The following is a 20,630-nucleotide window of genomic DNA, read 5'->3' as shown; positions in this document are numbered from 1 at the left end:
TGATTAACCGACAGGAGGCAAGTCCAGCTTGGGGAGCCATTGAAATCATCTATAGTCACTTTAAAAAAATTTTTTTAAACTCAGTCCTTGAGACCTAATTCTCATAATGCCAACATAATTTAGTTCAATTCACTGGGGGAGAATCCTTTTTCTAATCTCTTAAATTCTAGTATATTTCTTTCAAAATTTCTACAACATAAATAGCTCATCTTGCATTAACTGAAGGAAATCATCTTCAAAACAGAACTTCCTTTGGTAAGTGCATTTTCCAATTTTTCCAAAATTTGGATGCCATTTGCAGTTAATCAAAACCTTTGCATCTTGTTCCTTTATTCGCATGTTCAGAAAAATAAATGCTATAGGCAGATGTTATGACTTAGTGATGCTGTCTAAATGCTCAGTTCTCAAAGGCATTCTGCATTGCAACCACTGTTGCTCTCCAGCGGCAAAGCCCCAGAATGTTGACTTAGGGAAAACAGCCCATGAAACCTGTGAATAGCTATCTTTGACTTTTGGCAAAATCAGCGTTAAAAGACTAATAAATAAACAGAAACAATCTAAACATTCCCTTGTTTGAATAGTTACACATGTAAATGTTGTTAGTCTTTGGTGAAATTGCCAAATCAAACTTTGCTTTATTAACTAATTTAGGGTTTTTTATCCAAAACGACTCCCCTGGGGAGTATAAAAGATAATTTTCCATTCAGCAGATAATCTGTAATCTGGTACAAGTTGGGAGGAGACGAGACGTGGTCTGATAAACTGTCCTTCCAGTTGGTTTGCAGAAATAACTGTTAGCAGGGGAGGGAAAGGGGAAGCCAGGGAAGAGCTGGAGGCGGTCGGGGAACGGGGTGGGGACTAGTGGGAGCATTTGGCGGAGGTGGAGTCCCCGGGCTCCGTCCAGAGGAAGTGAGGCTGGTGAGGCTGGTGAAGCTGCGTTCGCTGGGCAGTCGGAGGGGACGGGAAGCACCAGAGGGCTAGGGACTCGCCCTGCTGGTAACTGCGCCATCCGGACCAGCCCTGCCTGGCCGCAGGTGCCCTGGATGAGGCTGCCTGCGCGCCCCGAATGACTTTATAATAGATGGATAAAGTGGGAAAAATGTGGAATAACTTCACATAGAGGTGTCAGAATCTCTTCGGTCATGAGGGAGGAAGCCGTAGTGAAAATGTGGACATGAACTCCAACAGATGTTTGTCTGTCAAAGAGAAAAATATCAGCATAGGGACTCAACTCCTCAGCAACAAAGCAGTCCCTTAAGAGAAAACGTTGCCTTACAACTGGGATTAAGCCCTTCAAAGAATTCTTCAAGGAGAAATCAAAATTGTGCCACCGAAATCCCTCAAACTGTTGAAATCAGCCTTAAAAAGGATAATGAGTCTGGTGTTACCCCAGGAAAAAGGCTTGCCCGAAGAGATTCCTACTCTGGACATGCTCCATGGGGTGGAAAGAAAAAACGTTCCTGTTCTACAAAGGCCCAGAGTTCATTGGAAACTAGTTCAACCATTATGGAAAACAGTATGGCGATTCCTCAAGGATCTAGAACTAGAAGTACCATGTGACCCAGCCATCCCATTACTGGGTATATACCCAAAGGATTATAAATCATGCTGCTATAAAGACACATGCACACGTATGTTTATTACGGCACTATTCACAATAGCAAAGACTTGGAATCAACCCAAATGTCCATCAGTGACAGACTGGATTAAGAAAATGTGGCACATATACACCATGGAATATGATGCAACCATAAAAAAGGATGAGTTTGTGTCCTTTGTAGGGACATGGATGCAGCTGGAAACCATCATTCTCAGCAAACTATCACAAGAACAGAAAACCAAACACCGCATGTTCTCACTCATAGGTGGGAACAGAACAATGAGATCACTTGGACTCGGAAGGGAAACATCACACACCAGCTCTATTATGGGGAGTGGGATAGGAGGGATTGCATTGAGTTATACCTGATGTAATGACAAGTTGATGGGTGCTGATTTGTTGATGGGTGCAGCACAATCAACATGGCACAAGTATACATATGTAACAAACTGCACGCTATAATAATAAAATTCTAGAACTTAAAGTATAATAATAATTTTAAAAAATGCTATATATATAATTTTAGAAAATACTTTTAAAAGAATATGTGGCACATATACACCATGGAATACCATGCAGCCATAAAAAGATATTTATTCATGTCCTTTGTAGGGGACATGATGCAGCTGGAAACCATCATTCCTTAAAAGCAAACTATCATCGCAAGAACAGAAAACCAAACACCAGCTACATGTTCCTCACTCATAGGTGGGAACTGAACAATGAGATCACTTGACTCGGAAGGGGAACATCACACACCGACCTATTATGGGAGGGGGAGGGGGCGATTGCATTAGGAGTTATGTTCCGATGTAAATGACAAGTTGATGGGTGCTGACGAGTTGATGGGTGCAGCACACCAACATGGCACAAGTATACATATGTAACAAACCTGCACGTTATGAACATGTACCCTAGAACTTCAAGTATAATAATAAAAAAATTAATTAAAAAAAAAAAGTTTGGTGGAACTCGAAGTGGACTTCAAAGTAGAAAGAGGCGCTACGGCGTAAGTTCTGTACACTACATGGACGGTACTTCCAGCAGAACTGTAGGAAGTCGCCCTCTGAGACAGAGGTTGCAGGATACTGTGGGCTTGAGTTTTCCCATGAGAGCTTACGGCAAGCACTCAAAGCCTTTCCTTTCCAATAAAAAGAAAAATTCAGGCCAGGCGTGGTGGCTCATGCCTGTAATCCCAGGCTTGATCACCTGCAGTGGGTGGATCACTTGAGGTTAGGAGATCGAGACCAGCCTGGTCAACATTGTGAAACCCCGTTTCTATGGTGAAACCCCTGTCTCTATTAAAAATAGAAAAATTAGCAGGGCGTGGTGGCACATGCCTGTAATACCAGCTACTCGGGAGGCTGAGGCAGGAAAAACGCTTAAACCCACAAGGCGGAGGTTGCAGTGGGCCGAGATCGCGCCATTGCACTCCAGCCTGGCCAACAAGAGTGAAATTCTGTCTCAAAAAAGAAAAAAAAAAAAAAATCATCTTTCTGAATTAATGCTTGAGAAATGCCCCTTTCCTGTTGACTCAGATTTAGCCCCAAAATGGCATTTGATTAAACAGCATACAGTTCCTACATTCAACATTTTTTGATACATTTGATCCATCTTTGGTTTCTAGAAGATGAAGATAGGCTTAGAGAGAGAAGGCGGCTTAACACTGAAGAAAAAGTTGATCCCCTCGCAATGCACAAATACATACATTTGAAGCTACCGCACAGGTAAATAATCCATCATGTAAACTGGGACCAAAGTTAGCTCCTGGAATGACTGAAATAACTGGGGATAGTTCTGCAATTTCACAAGCTAATTGTAACTCGGAAGAGGATACAACCAACCTGTGTTTGCAGTCACGGAAGCAGAAGAACCGTTAAGTATCTGGAGACAGTCACGCTTGTGTTAGCAGACAAGGAACTTGGAAAGTCCGCACACAGATTGATTACATACACTGTCTTGTGCCTGATTTGCTTCAAATTACGGGGAATCCCTACTACTGGGGAGTGATGGACCGTTATGAAGCAGAAGGCCTTCTTGAAGTGAAACCTGAGGCCTGAAAGCACGTTTTTGCCAGGGACTCTGCGCAAGAGGACTACCTCTTCTCTGAGCTTAGCGGTGGCAACGGATCACCGCATACCCAAATTGAGCAGTGAAATCACAACTTTAGTTCTGATGCCCATGATTCGTGTGTACTTCACTCCTCCACTGTAACAGGACTTTTAGAACACTATAAAGATCCCAGTTCGTGCATGTTTTTTGAACCATTGCTTACTATATCTCAATGGGACTTTTAGCCTGAAGTATATCCGTGGCACGGTAATCGGCAGGTGCACTAAGTATGATGGAATTGATGGGTTCCCTTTACCCTCAATGTTACAGGATTTTTTAAAAGAGTATCGTTATAAAGAAAAAGTTAGAGTTCGCTGGTTAGAATGAGAACCACTCAAGGCAAAGTAAACTCTCCTTTCCCAAAGGGTGTTCACTAGGTCCGCTTTCATGTGCATCAGACGGTACACCTATAGAAAGCACACATAGCAGTGCTAAGTTTTTTCATACAGTATGTTAGCATAGTGTTAGCATCTGTCAAATGCGACCTGCTGTTACTTATTCAGAAGAACATGGTGCCTATTGGAACAACAGAAGATAGAGCTACAGGTGTTCAGTAAGACTGCAAGAACATTTCGGTGATTTATCTAACAGTTTAGTTTTTAACAGCTGTAGTATTTGAGCGAGACAACTCTGGGGCATTTGCTAGGAAGAATTCTATATCTTACTGAAGAACAAATCATTAATATTGGATGAGTATTTCAACAGCGTGACTAATGTTTGAAATTATTTTTTCTGAGAGTTTTTCTATGAACTTCCAAAAGTAATGATGTTTGTAGTTACTATAAATCAAGCTTTGGAAGTCAAAAAAAAAAAAAAAAAAAAAAAATAATGTTTTCCTTTTAGGGAAAAAAAAAATGCAATTTTCTGTCCACAAGGGCATAGTGCAGTTCACTTACGTGTTGACATAGTTTATATTCAGGCTCCTTTTCTCTTCTGCAAAAGGTACTGTTAGGTAATACAGATTTTCTAAGTCACTCATAAATTTCAGACTTACAATGTTAGTAGTAGAATTTTATTGAAAGACCCTAGGTATTAATTTTTTAAATGAGTGCTTTAACTTAAAACAGGTATTTGAAATAACTGCTGCAATGTAGTCTTGCATGTGATTATTTTTCAAAGTTGATGTGCAGTCTAATTTTTGTCACATAACAGTTGGATCTTTTCCTATGCCCAGGATGATTTTGTGAACCATGAAGTACATGAGATTAGAAGATGCCCAAACAAGTCAGATAATAGTAACTACAGTAGTTGCTGATGTTGATATTATTGTTGAACTGTAATTAATAATTCAGATGGCAGCATTTATCTCTTTTTTTGTAAATGCTCATAGCTGAATTGCTTAAGTATAATATATAGAATTTTGGTGCAGTTAATTCTTAATGGAAAACCTGAAACCTACATTGCAGATTTAAAAGGTACTGTACAATGATTATATCTGTAAATAACTTTACTTAGCACTTTTTTATCACTTAAAATAATGTGTACTATTACTTGAGTGAACTCTTCTGGAAGTTATTAAATTCTAGTGTTTGCTTCTTAGTAACTGAACTGAATTTACAGTTCTGTTCTAGACCTTTTGCACTAAAGTAGCTGAATTCATTCTTGTGTCTTTTTGTTAATGTGCTCCGTACCACTGGTGAGTATTCCATAGTTTCCTTACCTGCTGCTACAGAATGTTATTTTACATCCCTTTGGCTATTGCCAAGGCTACAAAAAAGAAGACCTTTATTTTATAGAACACTAATCCTTTAACTGCTTATGTATGTTTCTACTTGCGGCATCTTGTTACGGCTACTTTTTTGTCCTAATAAAGTATGTTTAGTGTGCTCCTTGTGTATCTGCTGTTTTATACATTTGCAACAGTTTCTCTTATAAATTGAATGATTTGGGTTTTTAAATAAGCATTAACTTACAACCTTTCTATAGTTAATGCAGAGTTACTGTACAGTCTAATATTGACTTATCAGAATAAGCTAACTCTAAACTTAATGCTCTACAGCTTACCAATCATAATCACATATACTGAAGAACCGTGTCTACGGTTACTGCAAATTACTGTACATTTTAGGTTATAACAGAAAACTGACAGAGAAATAATAAACCTGTTGATTTCTCTGCTTATCAGTGAAAGATTGAAACTATCCAGTGACATATTATAGTAATGAGTATCTGTAATCTCCCACCACATCAGAGGTAGAGTAAATGAAGTCTTGTAAACTAGTAATATATCAGTACCATTAATTGGTTTGGGGACCATCTTAACAAAAACAAATGCCCCAAATGCAGAATTTTAACCAAGGACTTGTCCATTTTAAAGCAATAATTTCTATTGTTTCTAATTAAAGTCCCTGAAAATCAAATACCAAAGTGTTTGAGAACTTGATTCAAACCTACTTCAAAGCATTATGTGCAATTAAGTTTTTGTGACATAATTATATTGTTGAGTCTGTTTTCTTGAGCTTATAATGTATCTGGAAAATAAACCTCTTAAGAAAAACAAGAAATTACTGTTAACTGCTAGTTTGAAATAAATATTATACTGACCTAAACATTCAAGATAAGATGGCCAACTTACATGGGCTTTGCTAAATCAGTTCTTAGAATTGTGCTAAGGGTTTTCAGAACCTCTCTCTCTCTCTCTCTCTCTCTCTCTCTCTATATATATATATATATATATATATACACACACACACACACATATATATTTCTAATGAAAAGGATTTCTATGAGGTGTTGACAAGATGTCCCAGGACACAGACATTTGACCTTATAGAAGCTGCAATTAAAATTTTCTTTCAAGATTACTATTGATTTGACATCATAACTAGATAGAGATACACATTTGATTTTTAAAAAATGAACTAAACAAACTCTTGTATCCTTAAACACCTTGAAGAATAATTTGATCTCGTTTTCTGATAAGAGAATAACATCTTAGGAAGAACAATCTATTCCCAACAAGTTGTTTGATGGAATGTTCCTTCCTTGTCTTCATATTTCTTCACAATAACCAGTATAGAGCCAAGTAGGCAGTAGCCATTATGAGTATATGGTGTCTTCAATCAAATCACTGTTGAGTGTGTCCTAGAAAAGAATGTATGATGTGTTATTGAGTCCCAAAAGGAATACAAGACTGAAGCCTTGTAGAACTTGTTGTCTTATTGGGGGAACCAAGCTCACAAATATGAAATGGTAAGATGACAACAAATAAAAATGTAACACCATGAAAAATTATATATAAATTGTCTTCTAACTTTAATAACCATAAAACTGAATTAGAAAAATATCAGATGTAATTAAGCATATAAACATAATAGAAAGAGAAGAATAACATGAGTCCTGAAACCAACAGACAGCATCCAAAGACTGGAATTGGGTAAAGTTTGCTGGTGGGGATGGTTTGCTACAAAAGTTCAGAGAGGGAAAGATTAATAGAAACTGATGTGATTTTTTTATGGAGAGATGGCATTAAAGAACCATGAGACTCTTAAAATCTAGAGGGGAAGAGACGAGTTTGGCTAGCTGAAGGAAAGCAGAAGCAATGTGCAAGAGTATGAGTAAATGAAGGGCAACAGAAGAATTGCAAGATGACTAGGTTGGCTAACTTATGGTTTATGTTATAAAGATTAAAATAGCAAACAAGGCAAAATAAGTAAGTTGAGGTTAAGAAAAAAAAACTCTCAATGGTAGGTAGAGAAATCTGGGATTTATCTTTGAGGAAATAGAATTCACTTGAAGATTTTAATCATCTATGAAGAAAAGATAGAGTAGACTTAATTAAATTTAATCTAAATATGTAAAAGAAATTAGGTTTATTTTTTGTGGCTAAAGGATACATCTAGGACCAGTGAGTATAAATCACAGAAGGAGGAATTTTGCTCACAGAGAAAAATATAAAACTATTTGATTAAACTGAACACGGCAGAGAGTGACTTAGAAAGTGCAAATTCAGCACTACTGATCTGAAAGATCTTATTCTTATTGGTTCTGTTGTGGAAAAAAGTCATACATCAAACAGATGTTCTCAAAGATATTCTGATTCCAGACCTTTAAGGAACAGGAGGTAGGAGATAACGGCTGGATATAGTTGCCAGACGCGGCGACTCACACCTGTAATCCTGGCACTTTGGGAGTCCGAGATTACTTGAGCCCAGGAGTTTGAGACCAGCCTGGGAAACATGGTAAAACCTCATCTCTACAAAAAATTTTTAAAAATTAACCGGGCATGGTGGTGTGCACCTGTAATCCCAGCTACTCAGGAAGGTGAGGTGGGAGGATTGCTTGAGTCCAGGCTGTCAAGGCTTCAGGGAACCAAGATCACGCCATTGCACTCCAGACTTGGAGACAGAGTGAGACCCTGTCTCAAATAAATAAATAAATAAGAATCTGGGCGTAGGGAGATCTACCAGCAAGCCATTGCTATAGTTCTGGGCTAAGTGATACAGCCCATACCACTATCATCACACAACTATTGATCCTACCAGTTCTTGGTGCTAAGTGATTTACATACATTGTATATTTTAATCCTTTCAAGAGCCTGTAGAGTACACATTACTCCTTTCTTTGTTTTACAGATAAGGTATGGAGCAATGGAATAGGAAAGGTAAGAGAGGCATTTTAAAGAACAGTATGAGTGGAATGATGAAGATGTTACAGATAATAAAGCAATGAGATGAAGTTAAGGTTATTCGAAATGACTTAACATGCTCCCTATGCTGCATTACAGCACAGTCCTATACAATCCAGGGCAATTTAGGATGTATTGTGTTCAGTGAGTACTGAATCTCAAACATTATCATTTTTCTTTTATTAATTTATTTTTTTTCAGGCTGCTTTACAGTAGATTAACACCATCATCATCAAAAATATTCATGATATAGCTGTTGGTTATAAGCACTGGGTGAAATCTTCAGCAATAAGAGATAAACAGACTCTTGTGACATGAGGCTGAAAGCAAAGTAATCATTTAATGTAAAGATTTAATAATTGAAAAGAGAAAGCATCCATCAACCCATTCTTTTACTGTCCACTGGTTAGGGATTGATTCACTTAATTATTTTTAATGAATGAGTACACAAGAACTATGTTATTTTATTTTATTTTTTGAGATGGAGTCTCTCTCTGTCGCCCAGGCTGGAGTGCAGCAGCGTGACCTCTGCTCACTGCAACCTCTGCCTCCCGGAAGAACCATGTCATTTGATCTTGCTGTTGACCATGATTTTTGGAAGCAGGATGGCAGGATGTAGGGGCATCATTTACAAGTATACTCCAGTTTCAGCCATCTTCAGACCTCCATAGCTGCCTACATCTAGAATTTCCTCTGACTTCTGTATCCTGTGGAGAGAGCTAGCTCAATCCACAACCCACGCCACCTCCCCTCACCTGTGAATCTTCTCCTCACTCCCCTCAGCAGCAGTGGCTCCATCGGAGCCCTTGTCACGTCGTGTCTTTCATATACCCTGAGGTTCTCATAAGCAAGAGAGCGTTTGTTTGTTGTTTGACTTTTTGCTGTTTTCTTCCCCTCATTACTTCCCTCTCCCCAACCCTCAGAGCTAAGGACATAGCTGTCACTCATGATTTGTCAAAATAAAAAGCACAGAAGTGACAGAGATACACGCATAACCAGGTTAAATCATTCCAGTAAATAAGAAGAGGAAAGGATGGATTAACATGCTTCTCCTCAGGCCTACCTGAAGCTTTTTCCGGTAGCTGGTATAATATGTCATATCGAATTATCATAAGTTGTTTGCCTGTATGTCATGTTCAGCAGATGGTATATGACAGATAGTTTATATTCAACATATGTTCCTTGTGTTAATTCAAATTATTAACTGTCTTCCAAACATCTAATATAACTTAATGATATAAATTATTATTCCAGTCCTGGAGTAGAAATGAGCAAACAGATGTGGGTCAGTGAAGCTAAAAAAAAATGGTATTTAAAGCTAGTGTAAGTCAAATCCCTTAAAATAAGTGGCAGCACATTACAAGTCAGTGCATACAAACATAGCCAAACTACAGGTAGTTTGCTTGGCTCAAAATGCTTCTACAATACTTTCAGGTGTGGTGTACAAGCTGCCTTCCTGAAACCCCACCCCTGCCCATTGATTTACACGAGGCTTTTTAACACACTTATATTAATTTCTTGGCCTCTTGAGGCATTTGAATTCGTGGTCTCTCTACTATAATTTGTCTTGACACTGTGAACACAATCTATATTTTCCCTCAAGCATTTTATCAAATTTCTTTCTTTAAATTTTGGTTAATCTACTAAACTTTTAAAAATATAAGTTACATTCCTAAGTCAAAGTGATGTCCACATAGATTCAAAGATACGAGAACCTGAATAATAAACATAGTGCATTTGCTTCTGTGTGTATATTAAAGCACGACTATTTGGTTACGTTTATATTAAAAACTTTGTTTTGATTATATTGAACATCATAGATGTGATTTTTTTCTTATTTAAATTGCTCTCTAATATTTTTATTGTTATTTTGTTGGTTTTAACCTTAACTGAGATATAATTTATACATGAAAAATGTATACAACATATACATTTTGATGAGGGTGGACATATGCATGCATCCATGATACCATCACCACAATTGTAGTAAGAAACATATCCATCACCTTCAGAAATGTCCTTGTGTTCTTTTGAGGTGTTTGTTTTTTGGTGCAAACATGTAACATGAAATCTATCCTCTTAATATATTTTAAAGTGTATGATACTGTACTGTTAATTATAACAATGCTCTTATATAGCAGATCTCTAGAACTTATTCATCTTGTACAACAGAAACTTTATACCCATTGAAAAACAATTGCCCATTTCCCTCTCCAACATTCTATTATCTGGGAATCACCGTTCTAGTCTTTGCTTCTGTGAGTTTGACTGTTAGAGACCTCAGGTAAGTGAAACCATACGGTATGTTTCTTTCTGTGACTGATTTTTCACTTAGTATGATGTCTTCTAGGCTTGTCCATATTGTTGGAAAGAGCAAAATTTTCTCTTTTTTAAGGCAAAATGGTATTTCTTTTTATGTATAAACCACATATTCTTAATTCATCTGTCAAGGAACATTTGGGTTGTTTGCATATTTTGATTATTGCGAATAATGCCGCAATGAACAGGGGCTGCAAATATCTCTTAGAAGACATATCATACTTAGACACCACCAGGTCTCTAAAAAAGTGCTTAATGTCACTAATCATCAGAGAAATGAAGATCAAAACCACAATGAGATATTATTTTACCCCATTAGGATGACTATTATCAAAAACAAAGATAACAACTATTAGCGAGGATATGGAAAGATTAGAGCACTTACCATTTGGTAAGAATATAAATTGGTACAGCCACTATGAAAAAAAAATGGTAGAATTTGATTAGTATTCAATTGACTCACAATTAAAACAAATAACAAATATTCACAACTCTTACCACAGAACTGCATTTATAATTCACAAGTTCTTATTTCAACTTTTGTCCCTAAAATACCAAGAAAGTATTTTTTTTTTTTTTTTTTTGCTCCAGTTATAAACGTGCATTGTACCACTTTGGGGGAAATGTTTACTCTTCTATAACTTTTGGGGGAGAATAAATTCATTTTTAAATATCAACTTTGATTCTGTAGCAGTATTCCAAAGATTAAATGGATTAAAATCTGAATATAAGAAAGTCAAAAAAAAAAAAAAAAAAAGGCATATGCACTATGCACTGACTTGTTCATCTCTTTCAGATAATTTATAGTTATTTTAAAAGGAAATGTTCCTGGTATAAAGTGAGGCTTGCCTAAAGGTTATTGATGGTAATAATAATACCTAGTGTTTCTTAATTTCTTACTAAAAATAGTTCTTGGCAGATAACTAGTGCTCAATAAATGTCAGCTACTATTGTTGCATATCAGATATTACTTAAAGAAATTTACCTGTATTCAACTATTCCCCAGGAAAGTTCTAAACGGTAGGTCTATTATTCTTCTTGTTTTATAGATGAGGACACTAATGCTCAACCTCACAAACCAGGATCTGAACCTAGGCCAGGACTCTGAACTACTCATGGACCAGATTCAAATTGAAGATTTGCAAAAACACATAGCATTATTTTTGGTCACTGTTGTAGTTAAGTTTATCAATACATCATGTACTTAAGGGTCATTGTTTGAGACATAAAAAAAGAAAACGCTCACTCATTTTATCTAATAATTTTACGTGTCCTCTGGTAACAAATGTTCCAATTAGATTTAATTAAATTAGCACACTAAAGAAAGAATATTTGCTAAACTTGAATAATTGTATACAATATGCCTCCTCAGTGTGGAATTTCATTTTATTAGAATTAAAATCAAGGAGATTGACCAGGCACAGTGGCTTGTGCCTCTAATTCCAGCACTTTGGGAGGCCAAGGCGAGCCAATTACTTGTGCTCATGAGTTCGAGACCAGTCTGAGCAACATGACAAGACCCTATCTCTACAAAAAATTAAAAAATAAAAAAAATTAGCCAGGCATGGTGGCAGGCACCTGTAGTCCCAGCTACTTGGAAGTCTGAGGTGGGAGGATCACTTGAGCCCAGGAGGTTGAGGTTGTAGTGAGTCATGATCATGCCACTGCACTCCAGCCTGGGTGACAAAGTGAGACCCTGTGTCAAAATAATAATAATAATAATAAAATGAGGAGATTAAATGGTTGTAATTACTTCAAAAGTAAGTATTTTTTCTTATAAGACACATAAAAACAGTTGTAGTTTTGCCATCTCCTAATTATTTTTACTATCAAAACAAAGTATATATGTGATAAATTTATTGTTAAATGTGTGGCCAGCTCTAAAATCAGTATTTTTAGCCTTGATCTCTTTCCTGGAATTTAAGAACATGGTTTCCAATTTTCTAACGATTGGTATAATCCATTGATAAATAAAACAAGAAAATCCCTCATTTTCTTTTTGACTTCCTATTAGTATTAATTATACACCATCATTTTTTTAAAATCCAGGATTAAAACTTTGGTCACGGTCTTTTTGGTCTCAGAGCATTTGTTCAAGTTGTGATGTGTCTGTAGAATGTCCTTCCACCTTAATGCACCTATCAAAATTCCATCTTTCAAGTCTCAATCCCTTCTGTCACATGGGGCCTCTTTTTCCTTAGCATCTCCATCATAGTTACTTATCCTTCTCTTACAGCAGCATAGATCAGAAGTTATGAGAATGAACTGCAGAAGGTCAATACCACTTGGGTTTATATTCTGGCTCTACCACCTACTAATCCATGTGACATTGAGCAAGTTAATGTGTCTTTGAGTCTAATTTCTCATACATAAAAAGGAAAACCTATAGTATGTATTTCATAGGAAAATTTGGATAGTTAAATCAATGAAGGTAATCTTTATAAAGTATTTAGTATATACTAAGTGCTCCATAAAAGGTTTTATTATTCTTATTAGATTAACATTGTCATCACCATCTTTGAAAATGTGGGGTGGCTTATCATATGCCATTCAAAGGTCCTAGCCCACCTAAGAACCTTTTCTTTTCATTTTCAGCAATCAGTTTCATGACAGAATTGCATTTGATGTTGGGTAAGTAGATGTGACTGATCAGCCATAACAGACTAAGTAACCCTAATGGTAGATATGAAAGTCAAATTATCTTTAGGTATTCCCTGAGTAATGTTAGTTTCCAGGAACAGTAATACAAAATAATTTTTTTTTCAGACATGGCTATCTAATTCCTTTGTCATCCTTGTATTACCTAGCACAGTCTTTGGTATGTAGTTGGTCTCAACATGTTGAGTTTGTTGTATACTTAATGCAACATGAGTAAGGGCAGCAAAGTATGTCAGAAACATGACATAGTGTCATTCCAAAGGCCATAACATGGAATGCATTTTGGATCATGACCTATGTCTATATTACTTTTCTACTTGTCCCTGGGTCTCTTAATGCAAGAAACTACTAAACTCCCCTAATTATTCACATTCATTTTTATTCTTTTGTTCCTTCATTTAACTAGTATATATTGAGCATAGACTGTGTATTACAGGTTGTTTCCTTAGGATCCTAAAAATATAGATGAAGTCATTGTCTGGAGCCTTTCCACCCAAAGTTTATCTGCAGCATGAGTAACACCTGGGAGTTTGTTAAAAATGCAGACTTTTAGGCCCTAACCAAGGCCCTAAACCAGGCCTCTCGAATCAGAGCTTGTATTTTTACAAGATCATCAGGTGTTTCATGTACACATTCAATGAAACACTGGACTGCACATAAGAATCACTTGTGTTTATAAAGATACAGACACCTACAATCAAGGCGGAGGGCTAAGTATATTGAGAGTTTATCCAATTAAACAATTGTTTGATAATTCAAGAAGGTTTTTTAAATATGTAGATGAACTTTTGTGGAAGTATCTTTTGACTTTGCTACACAATAAATTTTAATAATTTGAAAACTATAATTCCATATCATAGCCTGTTGAGATAAACAAAGGTACTTAGATTATATGCATTTGGTTGCTTTGGGCCCATTGTTGATATATTCTGGAGAAGTTATATCAACAAATGCTGTTTTGTTTTAAAATACATTTCCATGAATTTTAATGGCGATAAATTCTAGATGAAAGAAAAAAAAGATATTTTTTGCCAGAACCAAAGATATTAAATCTCCCTCCATCTCAAATGATTAAATCGGTGTTGTACTTCCTTTAGGAGACAGTCATTTCTGTCACTTGGAAGAATGTAGCAGGAAGCAGAAAGGACTGTTTTTGTTTTTGAGACAGGGTCTTGCTCTGTTACCCAGGCTGGAGTGCAGTGGCACTATTTCAGCTCACTGCAACCTCTGCCTTCCAGGCTCAAGCGATCATCCCACCTCAGCCTCCCAAGTAGCTGGGACCACAGGTGCATGCCACTACACCCAGCTAACCTTTGTATTTTTTTGTAGAGATGTGATTTTACCATGTTGCCCAGGCTGGTCTTGAACTCCTGAACTCAAGTGATCTGCCTGCGTTGGCCTCCCAAAGTGCTGGGTTTACAGGCATGAGCCACCACACTCAGCTCAGTAGAGAGTTTTATACAAAGGGGCAGCCAAGAGCCCCAGCTCACCAGGTGAGCCATGCTGGGACCAAAAGCACGTAACCTGGAATCTACAGGTTCAAAATGAAAGCCAAAGAGTTAAGAGGGAAGTTGAATCATGGCTAGGCCTGGATTCAGTAAGAAACCAAGAGGCACCCACCTAAAAGGAACCTCTAGGTAGAAACAAACCTTAGTCAGGGTGTCCAAAGATAGAAACGGAGCAGGTTGAAACAGTGCCAAGTGTCAAAGACACCAGAGGCAATTTGACTTTCGTGTGCTAACCAAAAAGTCCATCTGAAGAAGAAACCTGAGACATCCCATGTGGTCCTATGGAACTGGCATTTGCTTCTAATACAGCTAAGGAATTGCTGAGGCACATTATATTAATGGCAAATGTATTATAATGTGTTCTAATCAAAGCTTGTTCTAATTGTTGTAATCAGTACAGTTGAAGGAAAATGTTCTCTCCTATGCCTTCTCAAGGTTTAATGATGCTCCATGACCTGCACTGGAACAAGCTTTCCAAGGCACTTCGGTGCCCAGAGATGACCATATTTTTGTGTATTTAAAATTTATGATAGGAAAGTTTCCTCAGTGTGTTTCTTATGTGGCATTTCCTGGATTAAGGGTCATGAAATAAAATCACCAATAAATTAGGGAAAACATAAAACACCATTGGATACTGTGAAAATGGCCTGGGTCCAAGAACAGCATGCTAAAAAGCAAGCACTTTGCACTCCTTAAACCCTCCTAAGTTTTCAACACTTTCTTTTTTCTGTACTTCTTTAAGGTGAACCTTTAGATATACATCATGGCAAAGCTTTCTGTCCCCTTGGGTCACTTGATTTCCTTATTTATGTACTGATTTAAGAGCTGGCCGAAATGGGCTGACTACATGCCAGGTAGAGCACCTTTTCAACAAACTTAACAGGGACCAACACTACTACATTATACCCATGTTACATTCAGATCGAAGCCTGTTGCCCATGTGAACAGATGAGGTGTAAATGACTTATAAAAATTTTTTTACAGACTTCATTTTCATGAAAGAACAAGTGTGGAATTGTGTATCAGCATTCCGTGTTAAGAAGACAAACATTGCTATTCCTAGATTTACACCTTCAGCTGAAACAGTTTAGCCAGTCTATTCATTGTGCCCCAGACATGCTTTTCTACTGCTTTGCCTTTTTTATGGCTTTCTCTCCGTATCCAAATTGTAACTATTTGTCAAGGTCAAGTGCAAGTCCCTCTTCCTCTGGGAAGCCTTCCCAGACCACTCCCTCAATTGGAATCAATCTCTTTCTCTTTCAACATAGATAGCCTCATATACTTCATAAAGACATCAAGAGAAGTTTACCTACTATATTTACATCCATCATATTTTGTGTGGTAAATGGGATTTATAACCAGTCCCACCTAGCCCTGATAAAATGCCTGCTCTGTGAGATAAGTTACATAGCTCTACCTGTCAGAATTTAATAGAGAACATGCCCATTCCCTCTTCCTTTACACCATCCTGCCACTACTCATGGTCACGCTTAGCACTAAATAGGTATTTAAATAATACTACAAAAATAATGAAATCAGTCAACAAATGAATTGTAAATAGTATATAAGTGTACTGTACCAAAAGAAAAATTTCTAAATAAAGACATGGATAAATGTGGTTAGTAGAAGTGCATGTTCAGAAGGAATCTTTCATTATGAGATTATCTCCACAATAGCGCTCTTGGTTCTCTCCCTGAATAATCTACAGGACCAGAGATGCTCAAAACCAGTGCAAGTGAGGATCATGGAGGCTGGGGGTGGGCAGGGCAGGGGTGGTTAAAAGTGCCTTGGGGTCCCAGATCACAGGCTTATTATATTAGAATATCCAGGGATATAAGGGGAAATTGGGAGGGTAGGAGTGAGTATTTTATCATGGACTTAAATTATATCACCAGGATCCACATATAGGTTCTGTTTCCTCTTGGGTGATTGCAAGTAGCTCCTGGCTCTCTCTCTGTGGCTGTGGCTGCAACAAGCCTCTCATCCTTATAGTATTAATCCTAGCACAAAGAATCTACCTTTGACATCCAGAGAATATCTGAGATTCACTCCGATCAGCCTTGATGTGGTTACCAAATCCTTTCTCCGAAAACCAGTCTTCAGACCTCTGATAAACCTAAGCCAATTATAAAAATTAATGGGGGCATTCATTTCACTTAAACCCATTCAGCTGGGAAATTCAGAACCATGTTGTGAAAGGACAAGGAGAAATGGATGCTGGGGAGACAATTAGGAGACATCCACTTGACATGATTTTTATTTTCCTACCAGAAGGTAGGGCATCAATGTCTTACAATCATCCATCTAAATGGTAACTTAGGGTTCTTTATTTATAAAATGATGATACAAAAATCAGCCCCAACCTCTTTACAATCATAATAACTTAAAATTAAGTAGGCTATTTTATTGACTTTGGAAAAAAATGCAAAGCTATTTACATGCATTATCACATAAATGAAAAAATTATGTGCTTCTTTTAGTAATGAGGAAATTGCGGTCTAAAAGGTTTAAATATTTGCCTAAGTTTACACCTGTGTATCGGGAAAACCTGCTCCCGATGGTTACTTGGATTCTTTTCTATTTCCTAGGTGTCTGGGCTGGTTTGAGAAATAAAGGGAAAGAGCATGAGAGAGAAATTTAAAGCTGGGTGTCCAGGGGAGACATCACATGTCGGCAGGATCCGTGATGTTCCCCGAGCCCTAAAACCAGCAAGTTTTTATTAGTGATTTTCAAAAGGGGAGGGAGTGTATGAATAGGGTGTGGGTCACAGAAATCACATACTTCACAAGGTAATAAAATATCACAAAGCAAGTGGAGGCAGGGAGAGATCACAGGACCACCAGATGGGGTGAAATTAAAATTGCTAATGAAGTTTTGGGCATGCATTGTCATTGATAACATCATATCCGGAAACAGGGTTTGAGAGCAGACAAGCTAGCTGTCTGACCAAAGAATTTTCCTCATCCTAATAAGCCTGGGAGCGCTACAGGAGACGGGGCTTATTTAATCCCTTCGACTTCAACAATAAAAGACAGCATGCCTTGAGGGGGCCGTCTATAAACCTACCCTCAGGGCGCATTCTCTTTCTCAGGGATGTTCCTTGCTGAGAAAAAGGATTCAGTGATATTTCTCCTATTTGCTTTTGAAAGAGGAGAAATACGGCTCTGTTCCATCCGGCTCACCAGCAGCCAGAAGTCTTATCTCTGGTGTTCCCTGACATTGCTGTTATCCTGTTCTTTTTTCAAGATGCCCAGATTTCATACTGTTCAAACACACATGCTCTACAAACAGTTTGTGCAGCTGACACAATCATCACAGGGTCCTGAGGACATTCATCCTCCTCAGCTTAAGAAGAAGATGATGGGATTAAGAGATTAAAGTAAAGACAGGTATAGGAAATCACAAGGGTATTGATTGGGAAGTGATAAGTGTCCATGAAATCTTCACAATTTATGTTCAGAGATTGCAGTAAATACAAGCATAAGAAATTATAAAAGTATTAATTTGGGGAACTAATAAATGTCCATGAAATCTTCACAATTTATGTTCTTCTGCTGTGGCTTCAGCCGGTCCCTCCATTTGGGGTCCCTGACTTCCCGCAACACTGTGTTTGTGCCAGGATTAGAATCCCAGTCTTCTAACTCCTACTCCAGTGAACTCCTACTTCCCACCTTATTTTTTTTTACTGTTCACATTAGAAAAATAAAAAATAAAACCTTTCAACCATACAATGGTATTTTTATATAAAACTGGTTTCTATAATGGCTAAGGCAAAGTAGAATATTATCTAGCATCTACCTTTCTAAGAACTTTGTGTAGCTTGAATTAATCCTTCTGCTTATATCTGAAGGGAACAGCCAGTCTAGAAAGTAAAATTTAAAAGACGGTAACTGGTCTGAATCCACACTCTATGTTTTAATCTCCATGTCTCTGTTGACATGTTAAAGCTATGACAGAGAATCATATGGTGCCTTTTAGATGTCAGACAGAACCAAAGAATCATGATTCACAGCTGGCCAAGGGAAAGCTAGTAGAGGCAACAAGCTAATCATTCAGTAAAATTTGTCTTCTCTTTCCCACCTGACCCTTTCCTCTAATCTCTGACCCAGCATCCATACTTCTACTGCTCTCTGAGGAAAGCTGGTACTGACCCTGCTCCTTATTCTTTATTCTTCCCTCCCCTCATGCCACACATTTTTACCTCTCCTCCAGGGCCTTGGAAACAACCTAACTCCTGGTTTCACTTTCCTATTACCAACCTGGCATGGCTGCCCCCTAGATTTGATATCTGACTAGCCCTCTTGTGCCAGTGCCTGGCAAAAGCTATTATTGACTGAGTTTTAATTTGGAAAATGCAAATATGCCTTATGTTTGTTTGTTTGAGACAACAGGTAACCTGCGCAGAACTCCTGAGACAAATAACAAAATCTAATTTGCATGCCAGGGCACTTGCAAATATCTAGAGATACCTTTTTGATGCTGTCTTCATACCTTGTAAACCTCTAGTGGCAATACTTGCTCAGAAGCAGTAATGCATACACTCAAAGGCCTCACACTGTAAAAGCTCCTGTGCTCATTCCAGCAGAGCTTTGTTATTTCATCTATGATCCAGGATATTATGAAGCAGCTAGATGGGAGCTGTGCTTTTCATGCAATAATAATAAGAAAACACTAAAAAATAAAAATGAAAATAAAAATAAACATTTACAGCTACTACATTTGCAGAGAGCTAAACTAGTGTCAGTGCTCAGATCAGCAATCATTCCCCTGCGGTGGCTTGTACCATCATCAGAAGCATCTTGATGCTACAATCCCAACACTGTCAGAGGACGGTGGAGGCCTTACTGCATGGGTTTTAGTTGTTTCCTTCAACCAAGTCCTACGTGTTTCCAAATGTGAGACTGGAGTTACTCTCTTTTCAGTGTCCAGTCAATCACTAGACAGCGAAGTTACAGTCAGTGAATGAGAGAAAGTCAAAGTTAGAATGAGACAAAAAGTTAGGGAGAGAGAGAAGAAGGAAAGAGAGAAGGGAGGTCAAGAGGAGGGGTGTAGAGAATTCATTGATTTCTTGTGTTTTACAAAATAGTCTGTCTTAAGCCTCCTTCAAACCACAATCTAGAAGATGGCAGCTCATCCAACTGAAATCACAAAATGACTGTGAGGAAGAGGTAATTTGAAGGACTAGTTGAGGAAATTGTTCCTTCCATGTTGTACAATGTCTATTACTGCTTGTTCCACTATAGAATCTATTAAGAGAAATTTGCCATCTGAAGGATTTAACTATATTTTTGGAAGGTCAGAAGTCTTACTGCTGGAATAGATCAGTTTTAAATTTTATGAAATCTGATTACTGTCGTTAACAGTTTTATTCCCTCTTTGAAAGATGCTAAACGTAAGTCAAGGGTAAGAGATTCTGCTCTGTGGGGATTGATTTTCATTCCTTTCTGAGAGGACTAGTTTGGTTCTAGAATTGAACAAGGAAGACTGTTTAGGCCTCCTGTGACATCAAATGCTTGGTACCCAGCGAGCAGAGAAGCCCTATCCTGGGACATAAATATGCGAAGTGAGGTACCCTGACCAATGGGCTCTGACCCCTTCTCTTCACACTAGCTACTTGTTCTCAAACCTTGTTGCATTTTCAAATTATATGGGAGTTCATTAAAAAATACATATGCCAGGATACCTCCCAGGAGTGAGCCTGATGTAATAAGCCTGGGAAGGTCTTAGCATCTGTATTTTAACAAGCTCACCTATAGTTCTGATACACACTAAAGTTAGAGCCACTGCTCTAGGCTCACACTTCTCC

The 20,630-nt window shown here is 37.8% G+C and overlaps 1 long non-coding RNA gene and 1 pseudogene across 2 annotated transcripts; one reads left to right on the top strand and one right to left on the bottom strand.

The window, feature by feature from the left end:
* The first annotated feature begins 825 nt into the window (after positions 1–825).
* On the top strand, positions 826–4,525 carry LOC100997204 (annotated as a pseudogene).
* A 2,065-nt stretch (positions 4,526–6,590) lies between these two features.
* Positions 6,591–17,455, bottom strand: LOC110743185. Of its 2 annotated transcripts, none has more exons than XR_002521814.2 (3): positions 16,843–17,454; positions 11,044–11,074; positions 6,591–6,796 (listed from the first exon to the last, which is right to left on the bottom strand). It is a non-coding gene; the product is annotated as an uncharacterized LOC110743185 (long non-coding RNA). The 2 variants fall into 2 exon arrangements; XR_004184441.1 differs by lacking the exon at positions 6,591–6,796 and adding an exon at positions 8,046–9,595 and having other exon boundaries at positions 16,843–17,455.
* Between the last annotated feature and the right edge of the window lie 3,175 nt (positions 17,456–20,630).

Source organism: Papio anubis, chromosome 6 (genome assembly GCF_008728515.1).
Source record: "Papio anubis isolate 15944 chromosome 6, Panubis1.0, whole genome shotgun sequence".
Classification (NCBI taxonomy): domain Eukaryota; kingdom Metazoa; phylum Chordata; class Mammalia; order Primates; family Cercopithecidae; genus Papio; species Papio anubis.
Note: the sequence above shows the minus strand (reverse complement) of the source record. Positions and strands in the feature narration are given on the sequence as shown.